The 23,604-nt window shown below is 38.8% G+C and overlaps 2 protein-coding genes across 2 annotated transcripts in view; both read right to left on the bottom strand.

Annotated features, from left to right (window-relative positions):
* The window catches only part of SSBP1 (single stranded DNA binding protein 1), a 348,477-nt gene extending 342,036 nt beyond the window's left edge, over positions 1 to 6,441 (bottom strand). Inside the window, exon 1 of the mRNA XM_070756348.1 lies at positions 6,432 to 6,441. The gene's annotated coding sequence lies outside the window, so the exon portion shown is untranslated. The remainder of the gene's footprint in view (positions 1 to 6,431) is intronic.
* Positions 1 to 23,604, bottom strand: part of TMEM178B (transmembrane protein 178B) — a 392,161-nt gene that overhangs the window by 148,503 nt on the left and 220,054 nt on the right. The window lies entirely within an intron of this gene.

The following is a 23,604-nucleotide window of genomic DNA, read 5'->3' as shown; positions in this document are numbered from 1 at the left end:
GCTCACAGTCACTCATGCCCTCATCACCTCGAGGTTCAACTACTGTAATGCTCTCTACATGGGGCTACCTTTGAAAAGTGTTCGGAAACTTCAGATCGTGCAGAATGCAGCTGCGAGAGCAATAATGAGCTTCCCAAGGCATGCCCATGTTACACCAACACTCTGCAGTCTGCATTGGTTGCCGATCAATTTCCGGTCACAATTCAAAGTGTTGGTTATGACCTATAAAGCCCTTCATGGCATCGGATCAGAATATCTCCGGGACCGCCTTCTGCCGCACAAATCCCAGCAACCGGTTAGGTCCCACAGAGTTGGCCTTCTCCGGGTCCCGTCGACTAAACAATGTCATTTGGCGGGACCCAGGGGAAGAGCCTTCTCTGTGGTGGCCCCGACCCTCTGGAACCAGCTCCCCCCAGATATCAGAGTTGCCCCCACCCTCCTTGCCTTTCTCAAGCTCCTTAAAACCCACCTCTGTCGTCAGGCATGGGGGAATTGAAATTTTTTCCCTTCCCCCTAGGCTTATAGAATTTATACATGGTATGCTTGTTTGTATGATTGGTCTCTTAAATTGGGGTTTTTTAGATTATTTTTTAATATTAGATTTGTTACATTGTTTTCTTTACTGTTGTTAGCCGCCCCGAGTCTTCGGAGAGGGGCGGCATACAAATCTAATAAATGAATGAATGAATGAATGAATGAATGAATGAATAAATAAATGGACAGAACCGACAGAACTAGCTCTGTGATGTCATCACCGGTTTACTAACAGCTCTAAAGAACCGGTAAGAACACCTCTGGTCTCTAAACAAGGACTACTCCCATTGATAACGTAGCCTGCCCAATCTGAATGGTCTAACAATGAAAACAAATATGCTTTGGAAACATATCATTCTGAAAGAAAGAACAGTTTTAGTATAACACTTTTCTTTTAAACTCCTGAAATGATACCGAAGTTCATTAAAATCAGAAGGAGCATAATAATCTCCTGAGGGGGTAAGTTGGTTAATTGTTTTTGTTTGTTTGTTTGTTTTGGCAAAAGAGAATGACAGCATCTGGAAGATTATGTTGCATGTGTCTTCATGCCACAATGTTTATTTATTATATTTTTATTCCTACATAAATAACTCAAGGCAGGGAACCCACCGAATTCTCTTTCCTCCTGTTAGTTTCCCTACAAAGCAAACGTATGAGAATAATTGGCCCTAAGGCACTCAGATGGCTTTCATGCCTAAGGTAGGGCTAGAACTCAAAATCTCCTGGTTTCTAGGCTGGCACTTTAAGCACTACAGTATACCAATCTGACTCTCCATATACCTAACCAGGGAAGAACTGCAAAAATATTCACTACCACACTGTGGGTGTGGCTTATTTTATGGGTGTGGCTTGCTGGCCATGTGACCAGTGGGGGTGGTTTTATGATCATGTGACCGGGGTGGCTTAAAGGACATGCGACTGGCTTAAAGGTGGCCAACTTGAGGTCACTCACATCAAGGGTTTGGGTTAGGGTACCTGGCCTCTCCTTGCCTCAAAGAGATACAATTTCCCTATCTATTTACTATTACTGAACATCCAAAAGATACCATTTAATTCTATGTATATATGCCATATGTGTACACAAAAATATACATTATCTACTATATAAACTATATGTATATGTACACACACACATGCACGCACAGCTCTTCTAAAATTATACACATTCAACATCATTTATTGCAATTTATCGCCTTCTGCTGCACGAATCCCAGTGACCAGTTAGGTCGCACAGAGTGGGTCTTCTCCGGGTCCCGTCAACTAAACAATGCCGCTTGGTGGGACCCAGGGGAAGAGCCTTCTCTGTGGCGGCCCCGGCCCTCTGGAACCAACTCCCCCCAGAGATTAGAATTGCCCCCATCCTCCTTGCCTTTCGTAAGCTACTTAAAACCCACCTCTGCCGCCAGGCATGGGGGAATTGAGATTCCCTTTCCCCCTAGGCCTTTACAATTTTATGCATGGTATGTCTGTATGTATGTTTGGTTTTTTATATTAATGGGTTTTTACTCATTTTTAGTATTGGATTATTATTGTACGCTGTTTTATGATTGCTGTTAGCCTCCCAGAGTCTTCAGAGAGGGGCGGCATATAAATCAAACAAACAAACAAACAAACACACACACACACAAACAAATAAATAGGAAAAACATATCCAGAGCCCAGAAGGGAAAAAAAAAAAATCAAAATTTTACTACTGGTTCTACGTACCTGACCCTACCCTTATGTGTCCATCAATGTACCTAATGTATATATTGGCTATACTTTCCTTCTCCTCCTCCTCCTTCCTCTCTTTCTTTCTCTCTCTTTCTCTCCCTCCCTCTCTCTTTTTGAAAAAAATATCAACAAAAGATGAGCTCTTTGAAATTTAAGCAGATAATGAGGCATGCAATCAAGATGGAAACTGATTCTTCTTTCAGGGGAACTAATGTTTGGCAGAAATTTCAATAGAACAGTTATTCTTTTTTTCCACACCCAAAATGAAAGAGCTAAATGTGGTTTCTATGAAAAATGTTCAATTTTAATATTAAAGACAAAGGGAGACTGGCTTGCTTCCAAGTCAAAGAATTCTATTGCAATTGCCTTGCGATGTTTGCAAGGGACTGAGATGATAACATCTCCCCATTTCATTGTTGTCCAGCTTCTTCCAATCAATCCTGATATTCAAATTACAGCAAGCACACCCAATGCTTAGCTCAGCCCAAAAAACCTTCTTGATAATTATTTATTTTTTAAAAAAATCATCAAACATCTAAATCAGTTAACTGACAATATAGGACAAGGAAAGGCCGAAGCAGGAGGAGGAAGATATGAACACCGGGCAAGAGATAAAAAGAGATTTAATAACCAAAATCTACGTCATCATTATCTATGCATTGAAAAGGGACAGAACTTATTAGAATCATTGAAAACAATACTGTAATTAGCACTATGTTCCAAAGGAAACAGCCTTTGCTTATTCCAGACTTAACCCTTCAGCAGAATAGAGATGGAAAATGGGACACCAGGTGATCCCATCTCTACCCTGCATCATAAAGGAAATAATTTCATGGATTTGACAATCTGTAGTCCTTCCATCTTTTCCCAATATTTATTCTCTTACTGTTCTTCTCAGAGAAAAATAATAAAAAATGTTTTAAAAGGTAAGAATTCAGAAAACCCGCATAATGCCTTTTGATTGACTACAGAACTTCTATCTAGAACTGAGGTGTCAAACTCAAAACACATTGTCATCACGTGACGTATTGCAACTCCCCCCCTTCATTAAAACTGGATGGGCGTGATGCCTCTGCCCCCCACAGGTTGTGAGTTTAACACGCCTGATCTAGAGTGATTGAGAATATGAACTTATCTCAGCATCTATTGTTGTCCTACTATCGCAGCACCATTGAGAATGTCTTGACATACGGCATTCTAGCTTGGTGTGGGAGCAGCTCTGTAGCGAACAAAAAAGCTCTACAGAGAATTATTAAAACTGCCCAGAACATCATTGGGCTCCAGCCACCCACCCTGGATGACATCTTCACATCTCGCTGTTCTAGGAAGGTGCATACTATTCTCAAAGACTCTTCTCATCCTGCTTATAATCTCTTTGAATTGTTGCCTTCTGGCAGAAGATATAGAACAACTGGAACTTAGACCACATGTTTCCTGAATAGTTTTTATCCCAGAGCTCTACTTGTACTTAACAACGAACTAAAGGGTCACCATCAGTGAACTGTTGGACAATATTACTCGGTTTGTCATGTAGATGGTTGAGTGGTTCAGGGTGGGGAATTTGTAGTGGGTGGGACATTTATTCTATTTTTTATTCTATTTTTTATTCTATTTTTAAATTTACTTATTCTGATTTTATGTATGGTGGGACTGGTCTCTGGGTGTCACACGACTTTTATTGCCAATGACAATTCGTTGTTTTTGACGATGACAATAAATTTATTATTATTATTATTATTATTATTATTATTATTATTATTATTATTATTATTAACTTTGCTTGCATTAGGTGTAGTAATGTCAAAAGGAAGTTTTGTCTTCCAATTTGGTTCCATCAATGTCAGGCAGTGTTTGGAAAGACAGCACAAACAATATATAGGGGCTTAATCCTCTTTCTCCAGCCATGATTTACCAAACAATCCTACTAAAGCAAAGTTCCAGTTGTACAGATGTTCTATTAGTGTTTCTTACAGAACAAAAATCCTCACTGCATGTGTACTTCATGCCTTCATAAAGGGCCTCAGTGGCACAGTGGTTAGACTGATCACCAGCTGCCAGCAGTTTGGCAGATCGAACCTCACCAGGCTCAAGGTTGACTCAGCCTTCCATCCTTCCAAGGTGGGTAAAATGGGGACCCAGATTGTTGGGGGCAATATTCTGACTCTGTAAACCACTTAGAGAGGGCTGTAAAGCACCGACTAAATGCTATAATGCTATAAATCACTCCTCTTTCTTCACTCTATCTCTCTCTTCCTTATTGTACCAACCTCTATACTGAAAGAGATAAGCAAATAATTGAAATAATTTTACAAAATGAATAACTTTTGTAGTGCACTAAATGCCTTGTGTTGCAGAAAGAGGCAATGCTGAAAGCTGGAAGCAAATTGGGCTAAAGATACCTCTTTGCAACTATCTGATGCAGAGGTGGGTTCCTCTTGGTTAGCACCAGTTCTATAGAACTGGTAGCAAACCACTGGTGACATCATGGAACCGGTTCTGTTGGTGCCAGTCTATGGATGCTGCCAATTCTTTTTATTTTTATTTTTTTAAATTGAAATTTCTTTGCTGATTTTTTCTTGTGTATGCAGTGCAGTCACATGGTACGGGAAGAAGCAAACCAACAGCAAGGTAAGTTAAAACCAGTGATGGGCTCCTATGGGTACGGTCAGGAATGCAGTACCGGTAGGTGCCTGCTGATGACATCACTTCCGGGGGCCACCGTCTTTTTCCCCCTTCTGGGCTCTGGGTATGTTTTTCCTATCACAGTAAATGAGGTTGAGTGTGTATAATTTTAGAAAGCTGTGCTTGCGTGTGTGTGTATACACATACAGTTTATATAGTAGATAATGTATATTTTTGTGTGCCTGTGTATGATATGTATGTACACATATGGCATATATACATAGAATTAAATAATAATAATAAAATAATTAATAATTTAATAATAATAATAATAATAATAATAATAATAATAATTTATTGGATTTGTATGCCGCCCCTCTCCGTAGACTCGCGGTGGCTAACAACAATGATAAAAACAGCATGTGACAATCCAATAATAAAACAACTAAAAACCCTTATTATAAAACCAAACATACACACAGACATACCATGCATAACTTGTAATGGCCTAGGGGGAAGGAATATCTCAACTCCCCCATGCCTGGCGGTATAAATGAGTCTTGAGTAGTTTACGAAAGACAGGGAGGGTGGGGGCAATTCTAATCTCCAGGGGGAGTTGGTTCCAGAGGGCTGGGGCCGCCACAGAGAAGGCTCTTCCCCTGGGGCCCACCAAACGACATTGTTTAGTTGACGGGACCCAGAGAAGGCCAACTCTGTGGGACCTTATCGGACGCTGGGATTCATGCGGTAGCAGGCGGTTCCAGAGGTAGTCTGGTCCAAAGCCATGTAGGGCTTTAAAGGTCATGACCAACACTAGTATATTTGGGATGTTCAGTAATAGTAAATAAATAGGGAAATTGTATCTCTTTGAGGCGAGGAGAGGCCAGGCACCCTAACCCTAACCCTTGACATGAGTGATGTCAAATTGGCCACCTTTAATCCAGTCGCATGTCCTTTAAGCCACCCCGGTCACATGATCATAAAACAACCCCCACCTGGTCACATGGCCAGCAAGCCACACCCACAAAATAAGCCGCACCCACAGTGTGGTGGTGAATATTTTTGCAGCTCTTCACTGGATAGAACCCACCCCAATCTGATGCTTGCTGTTAAGTTTCTTTTCTCCCCTTCTTCCTCTTCTTATAGCTAAGATACAAGGCCCATTCCCCCTAGAATCATTTCAGTGGAAGCCCCATTTAGGCCACCAAATTCAATTCCATGGTCAGTTCAGGAACCCAAATTACAACATAGCTGACAAATGTTTGTTGAACCTCCGCATAAAGACATTCATCAAAAGTGTAAAGGGATTGTAAAGAAGAAGTTACTGCTCCTAATCCAATATTACTGCTTTGTCAGTTTTTAGACCAGAATGACACACAATAAATAGAAGTTGAAATGAAACAAAGCCCTTGTATCTTCAATCTTATTAAATACTACACCAATTTTAGTATATATTTTCTCCATGCAATGTCCTCAAATATTGTTGCCAAGCAGTTTGACGATATTTTCATCCCCTACTGTGAAAAATCCTAAGTGATCTTATAATTGTTCTATTTAAATTCTTGTTTGCTACATGTGGTTGATTATTGCCTTTTTGTTCTCTCTTTAACCACAACCAAGGGGAGAAATATTAATGGTTCGGTTTTTTGAGTTAATAATGTAAGTACATACAAATGGAAATATTATATTAAGAACTGATTATCTCCCCCCTTTTTTTTCTTTTGGAGACAGATTAAAAGCACCGATTCTTGTTAGATCCCATCTCTACTGTGCTATGAATGGCAGAACCATGACCATTTAGCCATGTTTCTTCATAGTAGGACAGGAGAAATGTACAAATGAATGATTTATAGCCACTGCTGTGAGTATCTCAAGGGCTAGAATAAGGACATAGCAATGATATATGTGTTATGGTTGTGCAGACTCTCTCACTGTTTACATATCATAATAGCTATAAAGATGCTTGCTCAACTGGGCTTGATAATCAACTGGAAGAATAATAACCTTCTTTGAGTCCTTGAGAGACACCAGATTATCTCTTAGATTGGCCCATGGCAATTTCTTGAACAATATAAGCAAGCCACAGAATTACAACATGATGCATTTCAAGTCATTTTTTTTCCAAACTTTGTAATATTTTTCTACTGGGCAAATCTCCAATGTCCTTGAGCACCTTCTGAAGATTGATATGATATCCTTCTCGTTGGGCTATCTCTGGAATGGAAGGATTAATTAAGTACCCAGAGACCTGTATGAAGTAATAAGGATAGCAATCAGAAACTGGACTCCTCCAGTTGTTTGCACTGAAATTCCCAAAATGCCTCACCATACTATGTTGGCTGGGACACATTGGGAGGTGAAATTCAAAATATTGTAGTTATCATATAACCAATGTAAACATGGGGAAGTTCTCTCAGCTAGCTCTAAGTGCACTAGGGGACTAGGAGTCAATAATCTATTTTACAGGACTATTATTAGGATAAAATGTGATTTATACAATATGGGAGTACAGTACTGTAATACCTCGTCTTACAAACGCCTCGTCATACAAACTTTTCAAGATACAAATCCAGGGTTTAAGATTTTTTTGCCTCTTCTTACAAACTATTTTCACCTTACAAACCCACCGCTGCCACTGGGACGCCCCACCTTTCGACTTCCGTTGCCAGTGGAGCATTTGTTTTTGCACTGCTGGGATTCCCCTGAGGCTCCTCTCCATGGGAAACCCCACTTCCGGACTTCTGTGTTTTTGTGATGCTGCAGGGGAATCCCAGCAGGAGAATCCCAGCAGCACAAAAAAACGGGCGCTTTGCTGGCAATGGAAGTCTCGGGGTGGAGTTTCCCAGCGAGGGCAGCCTCAGTGAAATCACAGCATCGCAAAAACATAGAGGTCCGGAGGTGGGGTTTCGAGGACTTCAGTGTTTTTGCGATGCTGCGATTTCTCTGATGCTCCCTTCGCTGGGAAACCCCATCTCCAAACTTCCATTGCCAGCAAAGTGCTCATTTTTGTGATGCTGCGATTCCCCTGCAGCATTGCAAAAACACAGAAGTCTGGAGGTGGGGTTTTCCATGGAGGGGAGCCTCAGGGCAATCCCAGCAGTGCAAAAACGGACGCTTCGGCTGGCAAAAGGGGTGAATTTTGGGCTTGCACGCATTAATCGCTTTTCCATTGATTCCTATGGGAAACATTGTTTCGTCTTACAAACTTTTCACCTTAAGAACCTCGTCCTGGAACCAATTAAGTTTGTAAGACAAGGTATCACTGTACTTAATTTTTAAGCAAGTGCTACCTAATAGAAAAATAATTCCACAATCCCTTCTATTCCATTCCCACTAAGTAGAAGATTTACATTATGAAAGATAGGATAGGTTAAATAATGGATTTTTCAGATAAAGAATACATTCCAACTCTTAAAAGTGTTCTGTCTGGGTCCCCCCAGACACCAACACCAACCAAAAAGAGTATCCAGACACACTGGTAAAAAGCAAAGGCAGTTTATATCATTCAAAGCAAACACAGGTAACAAAAACTGTTCTTACAGACAGGAACACTATGAAGCTTCACAGAGGTTTCACGAAGGCCAGGCAATAAAACAGGATTCTTGCTGGCAAAAACAACGCTGGAGATAATAAAACCCACGCCTCCCCCAAGTCTTCCAGACTTCTAGGCCACAAGCCAAGATCAGAGACGCCGAGAATCGAAGCAAGGTCACAGGACTCCTAGTTGATAACTCTCCACAAGACTGTAAGGGCGGGCCTGCCTTTTCAACCCTGCTGAGGAGAACCACACCCAAACCCAGCTGTTGCCAATTCAGGGATGGAAATACCTTTCTAATTGGCCCCGTCTTTGAGCTGCACGTCGCTGCCTCATGTCTATTATAGCCTGTGCGTCTTCATCCAATGAATCCAGGCTACTAGCAAAAAGGAACCCCACTTAAAATGAATCCTAGCCCTGTCCCATTTGAGGAGAGTCTTCAACATATCCAACATATAACCTGAAATAGCACTTAAGCTGATAGATGTTCTTGATACATGCTCTAAATTGACAATAATAATCAGATATCAATTTAATTCCCTACTTAGCTGTTTGGCGTTTCACCTGAAAATGAAGACTGAAAGTGACCAGAAAGTACACAGAGGGGAAACAGAAATTGATATTCTTGGCAGTGAAAATTTGGTTATATTTCTTTTGTATATGTGAATATCCATACACAGTATATACATTTTGTTCTTTTTTTCCTATACACAATGAATATCTGTACAAAGTGTACACATTTTGTTCTTTTTTGGGGCTGCAGTCATTATTAGACGAGATAAGAATAATCTTTTCTAGTTAAAGAGATGTGATGGGCACTTTAAAATTAAATATTTGTTCATAGCAGATAGTATTTCATGATTCAGACAAACACTTACACTGCAAAATTAAGAGCCTGTCTTCATATAACAAAATGGTGATTTTCTACATAGTACCATATTTTTCGGAGTATAAGATGCACAGGAATATAAAACACACCTAGTTTTTGGGAGGAAAATTGGGAAAAGTATTTGCTTATTCATCTGGCTAGCATCCTTAGTCTGCTCAGCTTCAGCACATTATTTTATCCCCTGGTTAGGGCTTTAAAAAAACCTTATTTTGAGAGGGTAACAATAAAAGAGCTTGCAAGCCAGTAAGAGCTGGGAACATTGTTAACACCTGGTTAGGGCTGGAAAGAAACATTTGGAGCAAGTTAGAGCAATGGAAAAATCTGCAAAGACTTAGGGCTTAGAAAACATTCTTCTCAGACAGTAACAATGAAAGAACCTGCAAGATAAGAGCTGAGAAGATTGTTAGCACCTAGTTAGGGCTGGGGGGAAAAGCTTGGAAAAAAAGCTGCATTCAGAGTATAAGACGCACCTGAAATTTCAGCCCCTTTTAGGGAGAAAAAAGGTGCATCTTATACTCGGAAAAATGTGGTATATAACACCACACACCACACCAGGTGAGATTTTGACTTTTCTATTGAGAGGTCCTCAATGAAATGATTAATTCAATAATAATAAACAATATTCTGTACAAGAGTAAAAATAAGAAGGAAAAATTGAAACTTTATTAGGAGCTTTCTCATTGCAGTCCTACCTGTTAGAGATTAACCTTGATGTGTTTGTGGGTCTTGTGTGGTCTGGGGAAGCTGATAGCCTATGCCAGAGGTTCTGGACAAACCTCATCAGAAGAGTCAGACAAAGAGTATCTCTTCCATAAAAAATAATATGTTGAGATGTAAATGAAAGCTTGTGCAAGGTGTTGGAGTTCCTGGACATCTGGTGGAAAATGAGCTACAGGTCTCTTGATTGAGCAACTGGGGCCAGCAGCTGCAGAACTACTGGAAGGAAAGACGTTTACTTGTCAGCAACGTACAGAGACTGGAAACAAAGAAATAATCAATTGCAGATCATGTCCAGCAAGAAGATGGTATTTGAAATAAATGCACAGTGGAAAGAACAACCTCCAGAATCAGATATAACAGAACAGAGGCTAGCAGATCAACATCAATTTATAATATGAAATAAAGTATTCAACAGGAGCAGAATTGGAAGAAATGCAAAGGTCTAGCAGGGCAAACAAATCAAAGCTTTGCCAGAAGTAACTCAGACTATAGAGGCAAACCAGGGAGACATGGCAGGAGAGGAAGGCAGCACAGCTATAGAATTGAAAGAAAAGACGTGGAAGAATAAGAAGACCAAAGAATACCTATTCAAGAAATACTACTTAGAAACAAGGAAGACGAAGGGAGGACTGGAAATAACAAAGCAGCAATTAAAGCTATAAACAAGACGATCAGCAGATACAAAGCTTGAATTGCAAATTATATGCAGAATATCCAATTTTAATCCATTCAGACACATTTCTATCAATTCATCAATTGGCAGTAAATCAGTCCAGACCTGACAAGGAAGAAACAGTGCATTGCTGAGTGGAATAACCCAAAGAAATGCAGCTTGGTTAAAGGAAATAGACAAAAGAACAAAGCAGAGAAAATGAAAGAACAGAAATAGAGGGCCAAGGAAGATCAAGAATTGGTTGACACTAGTGAAGTTAGACAGTATGACTGATAATTACAGGCCAATACCTGTTTATCAACAATTTCCAAATTACTAACAGTATAGTAGCTGATGCAATGCAACAGCATCTAGTTTTAAGTGGAGCTGAAACTGGACAAATGTACCATGCTCACCATCAAACGTGGGTTGGTGACAACTGAAGGAATCAGGTTTTCCTATGGAAATAGCATAATGAAGACAATAATTACAAGTTCCTGAGGATCCTTCAAGCAGACAACAAAAAGCACACTAACCATAAGAAAAAGTTCAGAAGTGAATATATCAAGATAGTGAAGAAGATCTTAAAGTCCAAACCCAGTGGAGGAAATGCCATCAAGGCAATTAATACTTGAGCCCCTCCAGTCATTAGATACACAGCTGGAATAATGGACTTGAGTCAAGCAGAACTGAAGGCCCTGGATAGGAAAACCAGAAAAATAAGGACACCGAATCATGCTCTTCATTCATGCAGCAATGTTGGTAGGTACTACTTACCAAGGAAAATAGGTGGGTTTAGAAAGTTGCAAGCATATCAGATGGTTGAAAAAGAAGAAAACTGCAGTTTAATGTTTCCAAATGTAAAATAATGCACTTGGGGAAAAGGAATCCTCAATCTGAGTATTGTATTGGCAGTTCTGTGTTAGCAAAAACTTCAGAAGAAAAGGATTTAGGGGTAGTGATTTCTGACAGTCTCAAAATGGGTGAACAGTGCAGTCAGGCGGTAGGGAAAGCAAGTAGGATGCTTGGCTGCATAGCTAGAGGTATAACAAGCAGGAAGAGGGAGATTATGATCCCGCTATATAGAGCGCTGGTGAGACCACATTTGGAATACTGTGTTCAGTTCTGGAGACCTCACCTACAAAAAGATATTGACAAAATTGAACGGGTCCAAAGACAGGCTACAAGAATGGTGGAAGGTCTTAAGCATAAAACCTATCAGGAAAGACTGAATGAACTCAATCTGTATAGTCTAGAGGACAGAAGGAAAAGGGGGCACATGATCGAAACATTTAAATATATTAAAGGGTTAAATAAGGTCCAGGAGGGAAGTGTTTTTAATAGGAAAGTGAACACAAGAACAAGGGTACACAATCTGAAGTTAGTTGGGGGAAAGATCAAAAGCAACATGAGAAAATATTATTTTACTGAAAGAGTAGTAGATCATTGGAACAAACTTCCAGCAGACGTGGTTGGTAAATCCACAGTAACTGAATTTAAACATGCCTGGGATAAACATATATCCATCCTAAGATAAAACACAGAAAATAGTATAAGGGCAGACTAGATGGACCATGAGGTCTTTTTCTGCCGTCAGACTTCTATGTTTCTATGTTTCTAAGAAAAGGGCATTGGAAGAATATCTGAAGGATAGTGAAGAAGATGTCCTGAAGCTAGTATAAAAGGAAGGCCAAACTCAGTACTGGAAAGACCAATCTGGCCTACAAGAAAGACCAAATGAAGAATAGAAAAGACAAAGCATTACATGACCAGTGTATTTTTTTAAAAAGCAAGGAAAACAGACTTATAACAAGACTTGGCAATTGCTAAGAGCAGGAAAGCTGAAGAAAGAGACAGAGGGGTTAATTCTGTCTGTACAAGACCAAGCTTTAAGAACAAATGCATACAAAGCCAGAGTTGAAGAAACAGATACCACCTCTACAATGAAGCTGCAAGAAATAATGGATCGCCTGGTTAGCTGCTGCAAGAAGATTGCACAGACTGAGTACAAACTACAAAGTAGCAACTATGTTACATTGGAAGATCCACAGGAAATACTATTGCCTGCAAGCAAGAACTGGTGGGACCATACAATAGGAAAAAAAATAACAGAAAATGAAGCTAACGTACTCTGAGGGTAGAATTCAAACAGATATGCAGCTGTCACATAATACTCCAGGCTTAACAATTGTTAACAAGAAAGGCAAAGAATCTGGATAATAGACGTGGCAGTACCTGGAGATAGCAGAATAAAAGAGAAAGAACCGGAGAAGATAGCAAAATACAAAGAACTGCATATAGAAACAGAATGACAGTACCGAAAGAAAGCAAAAGTAGAAACATAGAAACATAGAAGTCTGACGGCAGAAAAAGACCTCATGGTCCATCTAGTCTGCCCTTATACTATTTTCTGTATTTTATCTTATGTTTCTCCAAGGGATGTTTAAATTCAGTTACTGTGGATTTATCTACCACGTCTGCTGGAAGTTTGTTCCAAGGATCTACTACTCTTTCAGTAAAATAATATTTTCTCATGTTGCTTTTGATCTTTCCCCCAACTAACTTCAGATTGTGTCCCCTTGTTCTTGTGTTCACTTTCCTATTAAAAACACTTCCCTCCTGGACCTTATTTAACCCTTTAACATATTTAAATGTTTCAATCATGTCCCCCCTTTTCCTTCTGTCCTCCAGACTATACATGAACTCTTTCCTGATACGTTTTATGCTTAAGACCTTCCACCATTCTTGTAGCCCGTCTTTGGATCTGTTCAATTTTGTCAATATCAGTCATTAGATAATACCAATAATAACAGGCATCTTGGGTTCACTCACAAAACAACTGGAGCACCCTCTGAACACAATCGGCACTGACAAAATCACCATCAGAATTGCAAAAGGCAGCTTTGCTCAAAACAGTTGACATCCTATAATACCTTTAAGACCATCAAACATCCATATCTGCCGATCATCCCAGGTCGTTTTGATAAATGAACAAAAATGTTAAGTGCAGTCAATCTGGTTGACCATGTGATGAACAATAAGAATAACAGCCCTTCTCCATAATTCCCCATACAGACATAATTCCAAAAATCACAAAGGAATATGGTATTGATATAATTACATAGAGGCAGTGTATCTGTAGCATAATGCACTATTTTCTAGAAATGTCCTTTCTGGCCATTAAACAAGAAACTAATATTTACTTCTTTATTTTGCAATGATAAAACTAAATATATTTTGTTCCCATATTTGGATCTGGATCATGTTTAACAAAATCCCCACTTTCTGATGACTGCCATTCACTACACAAACAAACCATGCATGAAAATTGTCAGCTACATGATTATTGTCATATTTAATTGAGCCCTCAGTCTTTTCATAAGGACATCAGTGCTTATGCTGGCATTTTCTAGGTCCCAAAGTCACCCTCCCTCTCCCTCTCTCCCTCTCTTTTCCCCCCTCTCTTTCAAACTACAGTGGTACCTCTACTTAAAAACTTAATTCAATCCATGACCAGCTTCTTAAGTAGAAAAGTTTGTAAGTAGAAGCAATTTTTCCCATAGGAATCAATATAAAAGCAAATAATGCATTCAAACCCATTAGGAAAGAAATAAAAGCTCGGAATTTGGGTGGGAGGAGGAGGAGGAAGAAGAAGAGGAGGAGGATGGTCGCTACTGAAGGAAGAAGGTGAGGGGGATAAAAAAAAATCCAAAACTTTAAGGCTTAAAAAAAAAAGAGCGACTCTGAGGTAGCGAGGAGGAGCACGCGCTCCCATACACCCGGCGCAAGGCTGCCTCCCATATACTGCACCAGAGAGAGAAACCCAGGGGGAATGGCAGGAAACTGGCCGGGCCTTCGTGCCGCTCTCAAATTTCCTGGGAAATTTTTCCGGGCTCGGATTCTTAAGTAGAAAATGGTTCTTAAGTAGAGGCAAAAAAATCTTGAACACACAGTTCTTATCTAGAAAAGTTCTTAAGTAGAGGCGTTCTTAGGTAGAGGTACCACCGTATCTACTTCTTTCTTCTAATCTTATTATCTAGGACTGGCTTGTCCAAACCTATTTCTTCAATTGAGTATGGCCATCATCACCTTTAGTTAGCATTACTGACTTTAGGTAGTGGATGACCAAGGAAAGCACCATTGTTGTGGGGATAATTTACCAATCACATTTATACTGTACCCATTTTCAGGAGACCTAAGCTGACACATAAACACTTCTCTTTCCCCAACAGGAAAAGAACAGAAAGAAGCATCAATTTGAAAGCGACAAAACCAAAGTTACAAAAGAATGGATAGATTCCTGGTCAAGCAAAGTCTCAAAATTTTATTTTCAGATCCTAGATGACCTAAAGCTGAGTTTCTCTGCTGCCTAGGGAAACCTCTGACTTAAGCCGCCTTTGCTCCCCATATGGTTTCCCGCTTTTATTTTGGAAAATCAAGGACTGTGACATTCAATCAAATGCCATATTTGTTAAGTAGACATTAACATCTGGCTATCTGTTTCATCTCTTACGCATTCCTTTTCTCTCAAATTAAGAGCCGCATCAAACTTCATACTGCCTTTCTCCTTGCAAAACTGCAACGAGGCTTGTAATTTTCCACTAATGATTTCAAGGTTCTGGCAGCACTGCTGGCTATTTATATTAGTGATACATTTGTCCATCTTGACTTCACCATCAGTTTCACCAGCTATGACTCAACAGCCTTGCTGTTACTGCCAATGGCAAAGCCTTCCAAAAATCAATTGCTAAGCAATCTTTTCTACAATGCCCGGTATCAGTCTGACAGCTGCATGAGAAAATAGGGTGTGAGCTTAGTGGTATGTGATCAATTTTTCCCCCCTACACTGTGCACAATTGCAAATGAGCATGGTGACTGCAGAATTATGACCAGGCTGTAAGACCTTTCCTTAATAGCCTGTCTGCTGCCTTGAATAAATATATTCTATCAAAGTTTATTCTAAATTCCCAATCCCAATCTCAAATAACAACCTGATAGCTTACCATAAATCAATAAGTTCTCTTTAGGAGTTTTACCTTCCAAAAATATTTACTGTACATAATTTAATGCTTCATACTTCTCCTGGATAAAGAGCTGACCCATTTAATTACTTGGCTCAACTGCCCTATTTCAACAAAAATATGGGGCGTACATTGCCAAGAATACCACCAATGTAGTAAAGGTCATTCTGACTAATACCTGTAGTGCTAGAAAGAGCTGATTGGAATCTTGTAGAGCAGGGCCTCCTCCTCCACCCCCTTGGCCACCCATCTCAGAAAAGGAGATGCAATCCATCATTAAAAGCTTAAAGAACAATAAAGCCCCAGGTGAGAAATTTTTTTACTAGCAAAATTATGCAGGAAATTTCCCAATTGGTGGAATCCAGGTCTTTTTACACACATAAATAATACTTGCTATATACCCAGGTGGGCTACTGCCCAGATGTGGGGGGAACGCAGTGGGGTAGCGAAAATGGAGCTCCACCCCAGAGCACCCAATTTGCACTGAAAGATGTTGAAAGAAAATACATAAGCCATGCCCACAGTGTGGTAGTAAAAGTTTTAGTAGCCTTTCACTGCATATTTATATTTATATTTATATTTACTGTATATTTATATTTATATTTATATTTATATTTATATTTATATTTATATTTATATTTATATTTATATTTATATTTATATTTATATTTATATTTATATTTATATTTATATTTATATTTATATTTATATTTATATTTATATTTATATTTATATTTATATTTATATTTATATTTATATTTATATTTATATTTATATTTATATTTATATTTATCTATTTATCTATCTATCTATCTATCTATCTATCTATCTATGTCCAATACACAATAATACACAATGAAGGTAGAGGACACCTTCGAGGAAATAAAATTAGAGAAGGAATAGAAGAGAGAGTATAGGATAAAATAAATCAATGAGAGAATAGAAGAAAGATAAAGGGATAGAAGAGAAGATATATGGGATATAGGAGAGATAATAGGATAGGGGGAGGAAGGCACTCTAGTGCGCTTATTCACACCCCTTACTGACCTCTTAGAAATCTGGAGAGGTCAACCTTGGACAGTCTAAGGGTAAAATGTTGGGGGTTAGGGGATGATACAACGGAGTCCGGTAATGAGTTCCACGCTATTACTAAAGTCGTACTTTTTACAGTCAAGTTTGGAGCAGTTAATATTGAGCTTGAATTTGTTGTGTGCTCTTGTGTTGTTGTGGTTGAAGGTAAAGTAGTCGTTGACAGGCAGGACGTTGCAGCATATGATCATGTAGGCAATACTTAGATCATGTTTAAGGCATCAAAGTTCTAAGCTTTCAAGGCCCAGAATTGTAAATCTAGTCTCGTAGGGTATTCTGTTTCGAGTGGAGGAGTGAAGGGCTCTTCTAGTGAAGTATCTCTGGACATTTTCGAGGGTGTTAATGTCTGAGATGCGGTAGGGGTTCAAACAGATGAGCTGCATTCTAGGATGGGTCTGGCAAAAGTTTTGTAAACTCTGGTAAATAGTGTGAGATTGCCAGAGCAGAAGCTACGCAGGATTAGATTAACAACTCTTGAAACCTTCTTGGCAATGTTCTTGCAGTTGGCTTTGGTACTTAGGTCTTTTGGCAACAGATGTCCCCATATATAAAAAATGATATAAAACCTAGTAATTATAGGCCCATTATCCTGACTGACATTGCAGCAAAAATATATGCTAGGTACTTTTTGAACAGAATTGAAATCTGGGTAGAGGAAAACAACATCCTCACAGAAGAACAAAAAGGTTTTAGACAAAGCTGATCTACTATTGATAACAGCTTTTGTCTTTAATCTAATTGCCAAATATACATACAGGAGGAGACCTCTGTTTGCTGCTTTTATAGACCTTGAAGCAGGATTTGATATGGTAAACAGAAAAATACTATAGAATAAACTAACATGTCTTAAAATAGAACCTTGACTCTTGGCTTTGATTAAAACCTACGTGAAAATAACTTTTAACAATATTTAAACAAAATGGTTCAATTGAGATCTGCTTATGTCGGACTGATTGGGGTAGATTGCAGAGGTGACACCGAAATATAATTTTATTTTATTTTATGTATTTCTTAAATTATTGTATTTTATTCATTTTCATTTTAGAGTGAATTTTATTCCAACTTCATTTTAAATTGTATTTTATCAAATTCCATTTTAAACTGCTTTTATCAAATTTTAGTAATAATTTGTTTCTGGAACTTTGCATTTTGATTTGGCCCACGGGCTAATCAATAAAGACTCATGTAGAGCAGGTCAAAGAAAAAACTTTATAAATGGAAATAAACAGTTTATGTTCAGTCACTAAACTATTATGAACTCTTTACCTGCTAGTGCTTTATTTCTTGTTTTTGTTACCTCTGTGTCATTGAAGGCAGTCCTTGAGCTGAAACCAAAGCTCTCAGGCCAAAACCTCAAAACATTTTGCTCTACTTAAGTCTTCATCGGTACAAGCCAATTAGTGGTCATTTCCTGGGTGCAAAAAATCACCACTCTTTACCATACAACTGTGACAGATTATTAGAATAGTTTTGTTGCATAGGTGTCACTTGCCGTAAAGAACTGTATTAACAGTTCTGTGTTAGCAAAAACTTCAGAAGAGAAGGATTTAGGGGTTTCTGATTTCTGACAGTCTCAAAATGGGTAAACAGTGCGATCAGGCAGTAGGGAAAGCGAGTAGAATGCTTGGCTGCATAGCTAGAGGTATAACAAGCAGGAAGAGGGAGATTATGATCCCGCTATATAGAGTGCTCGTGAGACCACATTTGGAATACTGTACTGTGTTAAGCTCTGGAGACCTCACCTACAAAAAGATATTGATTAAATTGAACAGGTCCAAAGACGGGCTACAAAAATGGTGGAAGGTCTTAAACATAAAATTTATCAGGAAAGACTTAATGAGCTCAATCTGTATAGTCTGGAGGACAGAAGGGAAAGGGGGACATTATCGAAACATTTTAATATGTTAAAGGATTAAATAATGTTCAGAAGGGAAGTGTTTTTAATAGGAAAGTGAACACAAGAACAAGGGGACACAATCTGAAGTTAGTTGGGGGAAAGATCAGAAGCTACGTGAGAAAATATTATTTTACTGAAAGAGTGGTAGATGCTTGGAACAAACTTCCAGCAGACGTGGTTGGTAAATCCACCGTAAATGAATTTAAACATGTCTGGGATAAACATATATCCATCCTAAGATGAAATACAGGAAGTAGTATAAGGGCAGACTTGATGGACCATGAGGTCTTTTTCTGCCATCAATCTTCTATGTGTCTATGTTTCTAAAGGACTTTATTTATACATTTATAAAATTATACATTACATCAAGCATATCAATTATATGATGCAACAATATCCATGTATATATGAACACACTCAAAACCGTAGAAATGGCGGTAGACTTTAGGAGAAACCCTTCCACCCTTCCACCTCTCACAATACTAGACAACACAGTATCAACAGTAGAGACCTTCAAATTTCTAGGTTCTATCATATCTCAAGACCTAAAATGGTCACCTAACATCAAAAACATCATCAAAAAATCACAACAAAGAATGTTCTTCCTGTGCCAGCTCAGAAAGCTCAAACTGCCCAAGGAGCTGCTGATACAGTTCTACAGAGGAATCATGCACCACTATAACTGTCTGGTTTGATGTTGCAACTGAACAGGACCAACATAGACTTCAGAGGATAATCAGAACTTCAGAAAAAACAATTGCTGCCAACTTGCCTTCCATTGAGGACCTGTATACTGCATGAGTCAAAAAGAGGGTGGGGAAAATATTTACTGATCCCTCGCATCCTGGACACAAACTGTTTCAACTCTGACCCTCAAAACGTCGCTACAGAGCACTGCACACCAAGACAACTAGACACAAGAACAGTTTTTCCCGAACGCCATCACTCTGCTAAACAAATAATTCCCTCAACACTGTCAGACTTTTTACTAAATCTGCACTTCTATTTCTACTAGTTTTTCTCCTTATTCCTATCATCCTTTTCCTCCCACTTAGGACTGTATGACTGTAACTTGTTGCTTGTATCCTAAGATTTTTATTAATATGGATTGTTTCTTCATTGCTTATTTGACCCCTATGACAATCATTAAGTGTTGTACCCCATGATTCTTGACAAATGTATCTTTTCTTTTATGTACACTGAGAGCATATGCACCAAAACAAATTCCTTGTGTGTCCAATCACACTTGGCCAATAATATTCTATTCTATTTTATTCTATTTTTGCATAATTGTGTGTGACAGTATCATGATAAATGTACTGCCATTTGTACCACTTTCAAAAATGCATAGTCACTCCAGAGGCATGCATTTGAGGTAGGTGGCCATAAAAAAGAAATTAATAAATAAAATATCAAAACAATCGACAAGTGACCATTATTTTGTGACCAAAATAATAGCAATGACATCTGAGGTGCAAACACACAAGCTTCAAATGTTAGGGTAATCTTCTTTTGAGCAGGTCTACATCTTCATCATAGCTGCCCAGAACATGTGGAATATCTTGCAGAGTCCCTCTGCGCCACCCCCTACTCTCCACTGCTTCTTGTTACTATTTATTTACTCTTATTAGCTTCCATGAATAGCTATGAATCTGTCAGTATGTCTAGCTGGGGCTGCAAAGCACCTATCAAGTTCCATTTCTATGGCAACCAGTGCTTTGTCATCTTTTCTTCAAAGCTTCTTAATTAGACATCTTGCTATTTGCAGGAACATTTCCGAACCCTATAAATGATGGGGGAGAAAATGAACAGGATTTCTTATAAGTGCTTAGGGAATTAGAAGTCTTGAAATAGTATTATCTTACTAAATAAGACCGTCAAGAAACACAAAGTACAAAATGTTGTACATAGACACATGAGTTTGTGTATGTGTGTGTGTAGTTGCAGATGTTGATACTGTATAGATTTGATCCCCTTGTTCCAATCTTAAATCTATATATTTCTTGATTTCTTGAGTGCTGGAATGTTATGGTTTTAGAGACTGAGAACATTCTCCAAAGTGGTAATTCAAGCATTCGGTGACCCAATATTTTACACTGAAACTGAAAATAAAAGACTTGAGAAAAAAAATATTTGGGAAACAAGGGAACAGAAGAAAAAAAAGGCCTGTGAAACTAATCTGCAGTCCATTAATACGAGTATATTTCAACTTGAATGCTACCACTCTTGTCTGGTCAAAGTTGAATTCCAAAAGGTCAAGCCCACTAGGTAAAAAAATGCCTTTGAATCAGTAAGCCACTGAAGATAAACTAATGGAGACAGCGGAACAAATGTTAGAGGCTAATAATTTTTTTTAAAAAAAAGATGGAACAACTATGACAAAAACATTTGTAGAAAGAGAATGTATTTATACACCAATGCCACCAGAAGTTCAGCTACAAATCACAACAGACAGCTGTCAAATATGAAAGCCCCAAGCCAGAGAAAGTTGTAGGAGAAAGAATAGTTGAAGTACTAGAAATGGAACTAACCAACATCCAACCAACATGGAACTGGTTTGTATTTATGGCCTAGAAAACTGGAGGAGTTTATGTTATGCTCAACCATAAACAGTGTAATGCTGAAAGAGACAACAGACCATCTAGTCTAATAATTTGTTCTTACAACAAGCCAGGATGCCTAGCAGTCTTTCAGCAGATGGTCTTCAAAGGTAATGGCTAGCAAGTCTAATTCAGTAAATGTTGACCTTCATGACTTCCATAATTGGTCCAATCCAGTAATGGGCAGCCAAATTTTTACTGCCACACTGAGGGTGTGGTTTATTTTGTGGGTGTGGCTTAATGGTCATGTGACTGGGTAGGAGTGGCTTGCTGGCCATGTGACCAGGTGGGAGTGGCTTGAACAATCATCTTCGTTCAAATGAACTGTTAAGTCCTCGACTTACAACCTTACCAGTGTCGCTCGCTAGAGTTACAATTTGCTTTGTGTTTCCCGTGCTCTCCTTCCTGGGTTGCTCCCCCCACCTCAGGCTGGGTAGCTAGGCGAACGGGTGCTGTCAGAAGCATAAATGCTGCCAGCGCTGCTTCCACCCACTTCTGCTTGCACCTCAGGTGGGAAGTAGCCATGTGAGGCTTGAGGGAAGCCGGGCAGGAGACAGGGAAGCTCGTCCGAGGCCAGGAAGGAGGAAAGAGGAGAAAAGCTAGGAGCGCAGATGTAGCAGCAGCAGCAGGGAAAAAAATAAGAGCCGAGCCGAGCCCAATAATCCAGGAAGTGACAGCTGCCGATCAGCTGGAGCTACACACACATCTTCATTTCTGCCGGTGGAACTGCATTCCACCCACCCTGCCTGCTATCCACCCCTGGCCCAACCCAAAGTTGAATTATGATTGTGTAAAAGTGAGGTATACATGCCTATTGTGAAGACAGGAAATGTAACAGAATGCCCATTATGAAAAGTGTTAAGATCTTAACAAAATGCAGTAGAGCCATATATGGAGGGGAAAAGTCAATGAACAATCAAAATTTAGAACTCATAAAAGTAAAAATAGAAAATGAAAAAAAATGAGTTAATATTAAATGTTAAGCAAAAGGCAATGTCAACCACTGAGTGGCAAATAACAAAAAGGTGTGGGCAGTTTTGTTTGGGCTCGTCATGTATAAACAACATGGGACAGTATTCTAGAAAAATAAAGAGATGATTAATTCTATGCAGGAAGGCAATGTCAAATTTAGATAGGTTCCCAAAGAATAAAAATATTTTGTGACTACTGTATTTTCCCCCCCAGTGGCAATATATGGTTATGGAAATTAGTCACTTGGAAAATATAAGAGAGAAGAAAAAGATACTTCGAATTATGGTTTTTGAGATGTTACTAAGAATACATGGACTGCCAGCTACTTCCAGTAGTTGAAATGATGCTTTGGAAGATTCTAATTAATTACAGTACTAAGAATTAACTGGTCGTACATGAAACAAAGAATGACTGCTCCCCTAAAGGGATCTGCAAGCAAAAATGCACATATTTTGGGCATGCCTCCGATTTAACACACTATGCTTAGCATATTAGTAGAAGAAGCAGAAAAATGGAAGGAAGTGGATAACAGGATGTAAGTAATCAAAGAAGTTACAATCATCTATCTATCTATCTGTCTGTCTGTCTGTCTGTCTGTCTGTCTGTCTATTTGATTTGTATGCCGCCCCTCTCCGCAGACTCGGGGCGGCTAACAACAATAGTGAAACAACATATAACAAATCTAATATTTTTAAAAAAATTAAAAACCCTAATTTAAAAAACCAAACATACACAGAAACATACCATGCATAAATGTGCAAACAAGTCAGTATTTTAAAGACAACATTAATAGTGTGTGTGATTTTCAGAAGAATTTCATAGAAAATAAACAGATTTTGATCCCTTGGGGTATTATTCTTTGGCTTAGTGCCTCAGCACCGCATCTCTGCTGAAAATTAGATTCTTAGTTGTCCTATTGCTATAGAGTTAGCAATTTTTCTGTAGGACGCAGTGCAACATCATGTACAAGTGGTTATTTTCCTAGTGAAAGTTGCACATAATGATTAACTAAATCCATGATGAGTGGCAAAGGTCAATATCGAAGGGTCCATCTGGTGAAAACCATGCCATATGGGAGATTTGCATTTTGGAACTGAATGCACATGAATTAACAAATGAAATAAAATAAAATAAAATATGCTGTGTTTCAATTATACTAATAAAAAGGGGAAGAATCTGAATTGAAGAAAATGAATTGATCTGAATGAAGGTGATGTGAACTTAGTTGTTCAGTACATTGAGTGAGATGAAGTTGTGGCTATATTTATGATTTTTTAATTTAAAAAAGTGAAGGAATCCCTGTGGATTTTACTCCACTAGTTGCTGCCAACTATAGGAAACAGTGCTCATCTCTGTTTCA

The sequence above is a fragment of the Erythrolamprus reginae genome, chromosome 6 (assembly GCF_031021105.1).
Source record: "Erythrolamprus reginae isolate rEryReg1 chromosome 6, rEryReg1.hap1, whole genome shotgun sequence".
Lineage (NCBI taxonomy): Eukaryota > Metazoa > Chordata > Lepidosauria > Squamata > Dipsadidae > Erythrolamprus > Erythrolamprus reginae.
The sequence above is the reverse complement of the archived record's forward strand: the minus strand, read 5'-3'. Positions and strand labels throughout refer to the sequence as shown.